The 9626-nt window shown below is 40.6% G+C and overlaps 1 long non-coding RNA gene across 1 annotated transcript; it reads right to left on the bottom strand.

The window, feature by feature from the left end:
* Window positions 1-4882: 4882 nt before the first annotated feature.
* LOC135114910 (uncharacterized) lies at window positions 4883-6859 on the bottom strand. The gene is made up of 2 exons (XR_010275707.1): window positions 6074-6859; window positions 4883-5996 (listed from the first exon to the last, which is right to left on the bottom strand). It is a non-coding gene; the product is annotated as an uncharacterized LOC135114910 (long non-coding RNA).
* Between the last annotated feature and the right edge of the window lie 2767 nt (window positions 6860-9626).

Below are 9626 nucleotides of genomic sequence, written 5' to 3'. Positions count from 1 at the left end.
CGCCCCACGCGGCGCACGCAAACACTAGCTAGTCGCTGCACATTTGGCCGTTTGCTCTGCTCACGACACCCACACTGTTGCACGTCACAGAGAGAGAAAGATAGATAGATAGATAGATAGATAGAGAGAGAGAGAGAGAGAGAGAGAGAGAGAGAGAGAGAGAGAGAGAGAGAGAGAGAGAGAGAGAGAGAGAGAGAGAGAGAGAGAGAGAGAGAGAGAGAGAGAGAGAGATTCATGGCAAAAAGTAAATTCTTTCATACAAATGCACCACATTAAGCGCCTCCAGAGTAAGACTGTATAATTATCAGGCAGGAAGCGCGGCAGTAAACACGTCAAGTCTATGGAGAAGGCAGGGCGTGTTTCACTTGCTGGTCTTGCCTCTCACTTTTTTAATATACGTTTTATTTTTTTTTTCCTTGCATGGATTGACAAGGTGTGGAATAATAGTAAGTAAATACAAATTATACAAAAACTGAATTGGTGTCACTCCAGATAATAATCTTGCTCTTTACTACAACAACAACAACAACAACAACAACAACAAAAACAACAACAACAACAACAACAACAACAACTACTACTACTACTACTACTACTACTACTACTATTGCTACTACTGCTGCTATTAACATTCACCTATTAACATTCAGGAAGGATTTGTCTTTCTCCAACCCTCTGTGCTTCTTAAAAACATGGAGCTGCATTTGGAAATAAAAAATTCAAATAGCTGAACACAAAAATCATTTACATGCAAAAGATATTGGACGGTTCAACTTGAGTAAACTGGAGTAAACAATGCAATATATGTTTAATTTAGAGTCACTAAAAAATGGTATTCTTACATTTGCATATAGCCATTATTTATACTCACGCTCTCATATCTTCTTGGCGAATGGCAAACAGAGGAACAAAAAAAAAATATTTTTTTTCAGTTGCCGCTTCCACACATACAGACAAAAATAAATAAAAAAAATAAGTCAATAAAAAAAAAACTAAATATGTTTCTGGAAGTGCCTCAATACTCTTAAACCTACTAGTCCCAAGAAGGGGAAAAAACAGAAACAGGCAGAGAATTCCAGAGTTTTACCAATGAAAGGGATGAAAGAATGAAGATATTGCTTGACTCCTGGACTATTGAAAGGGAACGGAATAAAGGTGAAAGTCTTGTGTAGCGTCAGCGTGGGGAAGGAGAGACGCATGCTGATGGCAAATTCTGAAGAGCAGTAACCATAGAAATAACAACACAAGACAGACTTCCCACATTTTTTTTCCATCTTCATATACTTGTGTGCATTTTTTGTAGCATATCAGTGTATTTGCTATGGTAAGCTCAGCAGGTATGAAAACTTCTACAAGGTATGCATTAATTTGTCCATTTTTTTATTTATTTATTTATTTATTTATTTATTTATTTATTCACTTATTTACTATCTATTTGTTTCATATTCTGCTTTTCATTACCACATCGTATTGAGAGGCACTTTTGTGACTCACTGTTTCCTTTACATTGAGAAATTACTTGTTTATTACAGTACAGCATAAAGCAAGTGTCTGCAGTGAGACAGACACTTTGCCAAGCAGCCTTACCTTACATGCACATGGAAAAACATAGGCAAGCATGACAGGCTTCACTTAAATGTAAACCTAAAAATGGAAGGACGTACACTGCGCTACAAAAACAGCTCCGTCCCCTTCACTCACCGGTAAACTGTGAGTGTGTCAGGGGGAGCAGGAAAAAGCCAGTCCGCGTCGTCTGGCCGCGAGGAAGGAAAAAGCTCACGCCGCTGCTGCATCAGACAAGACAAACACAAAATCAGAGGACTGTGTTAAACCCTAAAGACAAAAAGAAAAAAAAAAGTGTCTGAGTCTGATGGTGTCAACCAAGACTGGCTATCATAAGAACATAAGAACATAAGAAATAAAGGAAGCTGCAAGAAGCGACCAGGCTTACACGTGGCAGTCCCTTTATGAAATATACCTACCTATTTCCATCTACTATCCCCATTCATAAACCTGTCTAATCTTCTCTTAAAGCTCTCTAATGTCCTAGCACTAACAACATGATTAGTGAGTCCGTTCCACTCATCTACCACTCTATTCAAGAACCAATTTTTACTATCTCCTTCCTAAACTTAAATTTTCCAAGCTTGAACCTGCTATTTCTTGTTTTACCCTGGATGCTGATCCAAAGAATTTCGCTTACATCCCTCTTGTTATAACCCTTATACCACTTAAGTGTAATAATCTCCAACAGATAAAACACGCGGTGAGAAGTAACACGAGGCATCCTGGACAAACACCTGTCCACCTCGACCCTGCAGGAGCACCTCACCGGCCAGTGTTCTTTCAGTGTTAATTCACATCTCAGTCCTTTATGTATTGTTGTGCCGGCGAGGCAAGACGCCTTGAGGAACGCCACGCGCCAGACATTCCTTCCCGGGCTGGTTTTCAACCTACGTTTGTCTTCACTTGTTAAATATAAATGTGTAGCAAGAAATACAATTACCGTCTTTCCTTCGGTAATTAAAACTATTAATGTATTTATACATTTGGCATCCTATAATCCATGCTTCCATTTTTAGCATTATTTTGGTTTCCTGCTGTAGTTTGTACGTTCATTATAAGAGTGAAATATACTCTCAAGTGTGAAAAATTGCGATATCTCTAAACACAGCCCATCACAGGTCAAACTTAGCCTGGTGCCACAGAAAGTTTGATAAAACTAGCAAATAATAATTTTTCTTTACTATTCATTGTTTTCTGGAAACAAAGGCAATTCCTGGAGTATGAGGAATCCCTGTTCTCTTTCTTCGTCCCGGTGGAGGAAACACAAAGACGCTCACTCTCATTCTAGATTTACACCTTCACCACCACCACCACCACCACAAATAAAATAAAAAAATACACATAAATCTCTTGAACACGTGATGCCAGACCTTTAGAAGATTAGATATATTTCTGGATAGTTGGGATGAGTGGACACAGGTTTGCAAGTCTTATACAAGAACTGCCGCCTTTGGACGGAGTAATAAGACAGTCTTCTGCGGAAGAAAAAAGGAGGAGGAATAGGAGGAAGAACACAGCAATATTCTCGCATGCATAGTTGAAGTTGAAGTGTGGATGTCTGAAGCAGCAGCCTTGCCTGGCACTTTCACAATCAGTCCCCTGTTAGCGTACTTTCCTTTCATGAACCCCTGGAACTTTTTTCCCTCTCATCTCAAGGCGTCGCTAAACACAACCCATCACAGGTCGAACTTAGCCTGGTGCCACAGAAAGTTTGACCAGTCGTAGTTTACATATATATGTTTCTTCCTCTGATGGCGGTGACGCTGCTGTTTCTTCCTCCGATAACAGTGGTGGTAATTCTTTTTCTTTGCTTCTTTTTCTTGTTTTCTTCCTCTGATGGCGGTAATGCTGCTGCTGCTGCTTCTTCTTGCTCTGACGGAGTTGCTTTCTGTTCTTGTTCTTCTAAGACAGTTTGGTGGTCTGAATTGGTTGGTGATAGGGTATTCAGAGTGGGGATAGTAGGAGTACTGCACACTCACCTCCCTTGCTCCCCAGTCAAAATTCAAGTCAGGTTGGTGGAAGACTGGGAAGGGTAGGGAGGTGCTGCACACTCACCTCCCATGCTCCCCAGGTTACATTTGTAACATCAGTCAGGTTGGTTGTTTTTGGAGTTGCCGGGATCAGTCAGTCAGGCCCCGTCAGTCAAGGGTAGTGCTACGCACTCACCTTGCCAAGATCAGAGGGGTGGTGATGGTGGTGTGTACATTTGGAGTTGGTAGGATGAGTCACATTGGTGGTCAAAGTCAAACTGGGAGACTGGGAAGTGTAGGGAGGTGCTGCACACTCACCTCCCGTGCTTCCCAGGGGCGGTCAGGATGGTGGGTCTTTGGAGTTGCCAGGATGAGTCACGGGAAGTGCTACGCACTCACCTTGCCAGGATCAGTTGCCAGGGTGGGGAGTACTGGTGGTGGTCGGTACAATTAGAGTTGCTAGGATGAGTCAGATTGGGGATCAAAGTCAAACTAGAAGGCTGGGAAGGGTAGGGAGGTGCTGCACACTCACCTCCCGTGCTTCCCAGGTAGAGTGGTGGTCTTTGGAGTTGTCAGGGTCAGTCAGGTTGGTATTGTTTTATTTTTATTATTTATTGTTGATTGCCAGACTCAGTCATTTTATTGAGGGGGAAGTAGGAGTTTTATTGTTTTTACTTTATTTATTTTTGTTTTTATTTATTTTTTATTTTTCATTTATTTTGGGAAGGGTAGGGAAGGGTAGGGAGGTGCTGCACACTCACCTCCCATGCTCCCCAGGTTACATTTGTAACATTTGTCAGATTGGTTGTTTTTGGAGTTGCCGGGGTCAGTCAGTCAGGCCCACTCAGTCAAGGGAAGTGCTACGCACTCACCTTGCCAAGATCAGAGGGGTGGTGGTGGTGGTCTGTACATTTGGAGTTGGTAGGATGAGTCACATTGGTGGTCAAAGCCAAACTGGGAGACTGGGAAGGGTAGGGAGGTGCTGCACACTCACCTCCCATGCTCCCCAGAGTCAGTCAGTTTGGTGGTCTGTTGCCAGATTACAGTAAGATTTGTAGGTCAGTCAGGTTGGTTGTTTTTATGGTTGCCAGGGTCAGTAAGGCAGGTGGTAGGGAAGTGCTACGCACTCACCTAGCCAGGACAGGGTAGGATGTAGGGATGTATGGATCAGGGTCAGAGTGGGACACAGAGTAGGAGGTACTGTTGGTCTGTACATTTGGAGTTGTTCTTTGAAGTTGCCAGGATGAGTCAGGTCAAACTGGGAGACTGGGAAGTGTAGGGAGGTGCTGCACACTCACCTCCCATGCTCCCCAGGGCCAGTCAGTTAGGTGATTACATATCTGTAAGTCAGTCAGGTTGGTTGTTTTTGGAGTTGCCAGGGTCAGTCAGTCAGGGTCAGTCCAGGGAAGTGCTACGCACTCACCTTGCCGAGATCAGAAGGGTGGTGGTGCTGGTGGTCTGTACAGTTGGAGTTGCCCTTTGGAGTTGGTAGGATGAGTCAGATTGGTGGTCAAAGTCAAACTGGGAGACTGGGAAGGGTAGGGAGGTGCTGCACACTCACCTCCCGTGCTTCCCAGGTGGGTGGTGGTCTTTGGGGTTGTCAGGGTCAGTCAGTTGGTATTGTTTTATTTTTATTATTTATTGTTGATTGCCAGACTCAGTCAGTTTTATTGAAAGGGGAGTAGGATTTTTATTGTTATTGTTTTATTTACTTTTTTTTTTTTTACTTATTCTATTATTATTTTTTTTATACCTATATATATTTTATTTTTTTAGTTGTCAGGGTCAGTCAGTTGGTATTGTTTTATTTTTATTATTTATTGTTGATTGCCAGACTCAGTCAGTTTTATTGAAAGGGGAGTAGGATTTTTATTGTTATTGTTTTATTTACTTTTTTTTTTTTTACTTATTCTATTATTTATTATTTTTTTTATACCTATATATATTTTTTTTTTTTAGTCTGGCAGTCCGTAGACTTGGGGAGAGAAGGGAAGTGCTGTGCACTCACCTCCCTTGCTCTCCCGAGGTCCGAGGTGGTAAGGAGGTTTTTATTTATTTTTATTTATTTATTTATTTATCTTTATTTATTTATTTATTTTATTTTATTTATTTATTTATTTTTTTTTTTGCGTGGTAGGTTAGGAGACTATTTTTTCTTTTCTATCTTTTGCCGGAGACAAGGGAAGTGCTATGCACTCACCTTAATTCTTTATTTATTTTTTTTTCTATCTTTTGCCTGGTAGGTTGGAAGAGAAGGGAAGTGCTATGCACTCACCTTTATATTTTTTATTCTGTTAGGTGGAGAGAAGAGAAGTGCTATGCACTTACCTTTATTTATTTATTTTTTATTTTTTATTTTTTGTTTTTTATTTATTTATTTTTTTTTATTATTTTTTGCCTGGTAGTCCGTAGACTTGCCAGGGTTAGGTAGGGGAGAGAAGGGAAGCGCTGTGCACTCACCTCCCTTGCTCTCCCGGGGGCCGGTAAGGCGGTGCCTTCCTCCCCTGGGGAGGGGTAGGGAGGTGCTGCGCACTCACCTCCCCTCCTCCCCGTGGGCAGTTCCATCACACATGGTGATGGAGGGATGCTCTTTCAAGGTTTTTGTGAGTTCCGAGAGGGGGGTTCGAACCTACGCGCCCCTCACTTCCCTCACGCCAAACTCAAAGTGCATCACTCTACCCACTGGGCCACGAGGGCCCTTTTTCTTTTTTTTAAAGTTGGTCTATTTCCCCATCTTCCCCATCTTTTTTGTAAAGTTGCTCTATTTAACCACCTTATGTTCACGCCAGTATGTATTAAAGAATTGTGATGTGAATTATTTTCATAACGTTATTTATTTATTGTATTTTGTATGGGATATGACCGCTGGCATCCCACACACACTGGGTTCCCAAGACTGTCACTACGCCATGAAACCCCAACGGTAAACAAGATATATGTTATTGTAGCAGCAATGTCATAACAAGCTAATCGTTATTATTCCACACACTTGACCTTTGCTGAATATCATTTAAGTATTTTTTTCCTCATATAAAATTAATGAATGAGTGCACGCGGGCCACACTAAATCGACTGGCGCGCGGGCCACACTTAATCGACTGGCGCGCGGGCCTACAGTTCAATGACACTGCTCTAGACATTTTTCTTTCCCACTCGACATAAATATAAACAACCAGAACGATCGCTTTTGGGGGATGGAAAACGAGTTTACCAATGACTCATCATAACAAAATATACGGTACTACCATAGACAGCACCCTATCAACGTACTCCTGGCTTGTTCATGAACACAGGTAGCTGTTGATAGGAAGCCTTAAATTACATCAGCCGCTTGAAAAAAAAAAAAAAAAAAAAAAAAAAAAAAAAACACGCCAGAGTTCAGCCGTGGACTCGCGCGTCATCAGCATCATCACCCAGTTGATTTGTCCAATTTTCCCTTATTGTTATTCAATAGCAATAAGAGAAAATGGGAAAAACTGTAAGGATAACCATGGTAACAAAAGGAAAATAAAGGAAAACATACGTGCACTCGACAACTTGAAAAAAAAAAGTTTTGTCTTAGGTGGCGGTGAACAAACTTACCATATTAAATAAACTTGTTATGGCCAAATGGAGCATATATAAGCAACATATTAAAAAAAAAAAATAATAATAATAATGTAATTCTTGGCAAACTAGATATCCTTAGACCAAATGCATGAAAAAAGTGAAAAATTATATTTTGGCCTAAAAAAGGCGAATATGGCTGTCCTGATCTCCGACAACGTGACGTCATGCGCGGAAAAATGAAAAAAAAAAAAAAAAAGTGTAACAAAAGTGGGCTTGCTGGGTTCTCTATACTGTGCCTGGCGCTTTCAAGAGAGGCATCAGTCAATCAGGCTCCGGCTACCATGCGACTCCTATAATATAATAGTGCACTTCTCGTAAAGGAGCGCCGCACTCCTGCAGCAGTGACCCCTGGTACCTCAAATCATGTTGAATCTTAGGAAGAATTCCGGTCTGATATTTGTGAAAGCCTTAAAAGTTTAGTAAAGCAATATCAGATCCCCTCTTAGCCTGCGTTTGGAGAGGGAGAATAGATCTCGTTCTTTAAGGCGTTCCTTGTAGGGTTTGTTGCGAAGCCTTCGAGTAATTTTCGTTACTCTATTTCGTATTGTTTTTTTTTTTATAATCTCTCAATATTCCTTTTATAACAGGATGACAAAAACTGTACATCGTACTCAAAATGAGGACGTACAAGTGAGTTGTACAAGGTGAGATTTTTTTTTTTCAGATTGGAAGGTGAAAACTATTAATTTATTGGCAATTTCAATGACTTCGTTGCATTGTTTGCTTGGTTCAAGATCTGTTGTCACTAAAGCTCCCAGATCTTTCTCACGATCCAAACTTTTGATGGGGGATTACTTTTTATAATTTTCCTGCCGATTGCTATTTCCAATATTTGATACGTGGCATTTATCAAAATTAAAGTTATAAGGAACGTTTCACACCATTCAATGAGAGTGTATGCATCATTTTGCAAAATTTGACGCTGGTTTGGTGTCAGTCTTGTTAGCAATTTTAGTGTCTGTGAATTTTGACAGTTTACTTCTGATTCCTCCATCTATGTCATTCATATATATTATGAAGAGGATCTGCCCTAAGATTGAACATTGAGGAACGCCACTGCTTACATTAACCCAATTTGAAGAATCAGAGTTTCTGGTGACCCCGCACTACAATATATATTGTACTGTCAAAAAAGAAGAAGAAAAACGAAAAAACAAAACAAAACAATAAGGAAGAGGAAAGGAAAAAAGGTAGAATAAATAAAAAGAAAGAAGAAATGGAGAAGATGAATGAAGTATGGAGAATAACAAACGATCATACTACACGGGAAAGGGAAGATAATTGGCACTTGATATCGAGGAAACCGAGGAAACACAAACAAGGACACAGGACCCAAGCACTCCACAACAGGAAGACGGCCATACAACCTGGGAAGGCAGCCTGGGTCAAGGAGGGATTAACGGTAATGATAGCAGGGGTGAGGCAGAGAAAGGATTTGAAAGGGAAAGTAGGCCAGGAGGCGTGAGGCACCAAGAAGGACAAGTCAGCCTACGCCCACTTAACGCTCCGCCTCCAAACTGCCCCTACCCTCTGACTGGCTTCTGTATCAAGCACAACGCCTGTGGGCGGATCACATGCATAGATGAGCAATGTGAATAGTAGATACGTAAAATGTTATGAAAATTACGATAGTTTTTTGAGAGAAACAGGCAGTCCCAAACGACTGTATATTAGAGCGTGTACCAGTGGAATAATTCAGTAGTGGAATAACTTGAAATTAAGTGCAGTTTGAAAGCGTAATGCAGTCTATAAATCAATGATCTTATTAAAGGAGGAGCAGGATGTTTAACTGATGTTTTATGTTTGTTATGACAGGTGTGTATGATGTACGAAGATTTACTCAGTCATGGAATGTTTATAGTAAGTGATGTGTTGCAGATATCACGTGTGTTTTTGTAACTGAACATTAATGGCGCCGACTGAATATTTGTTGTGTTTGAGCATTTCATATTGTCTGTGTTTTGCACGATGACTGCGCTGATCAGTGAATATGTTGAAGAAATATAAGGTAACACTTAATAACTTTGAATGATTTGAAGATGAATGCGAGTAAGAAATTTTGAGTTGTAAGAAATGTAAATAGTAGTTATTAATCAAAATATGAAAATGTTTGTGAGTTTTCCAGTAGCCTTTATAAACCAATTCTTTGCAACATCTCGGACCACGACACGTTAATCACTACTCGCTGTTTGCGGTCTGTCAACCAATCCTCTATCCTCGCAGCGAGGTCACCTGATATGCCGTGAGCTTTTACTTCATGTAGGAGGCGCTTATGAGGAACTTTATCAAATGCTTTTTGAAAATCAAAATAAACTATATCTACTGGCCTGGTATTATCACACATATTATGTAAGTCGTGAAAAAAGTCCAGTAAATTCGTTAAACATGAACGTTTACTACTAAATCCATGTTGAGCGTCCTTTATGATACGGTTACTTTCCAGGAATTCTACTGTTCTATCCCGTACCATTGATTCCACAA

This window comes from Scylla paramamosain, chromosome 28, assembly GCF_035594125.1.
Source record: "Scylla paramamosain isolate STU-SP2022 chromosome 28, ASM3559412v1, whole genome shotgun sequence".
In the NCBI taxonomy this organism is placed as follows: Eukaryota; Metazoa; Arthropoda; class Malacostraca; order Decapoda; family Portunidae; genus Scylla; species Scylla paramamosain.
Note: the sequence above shows the minus strand (reverse complement) of the source record. Positions and strands in the feature narration are given on the sequence as shown.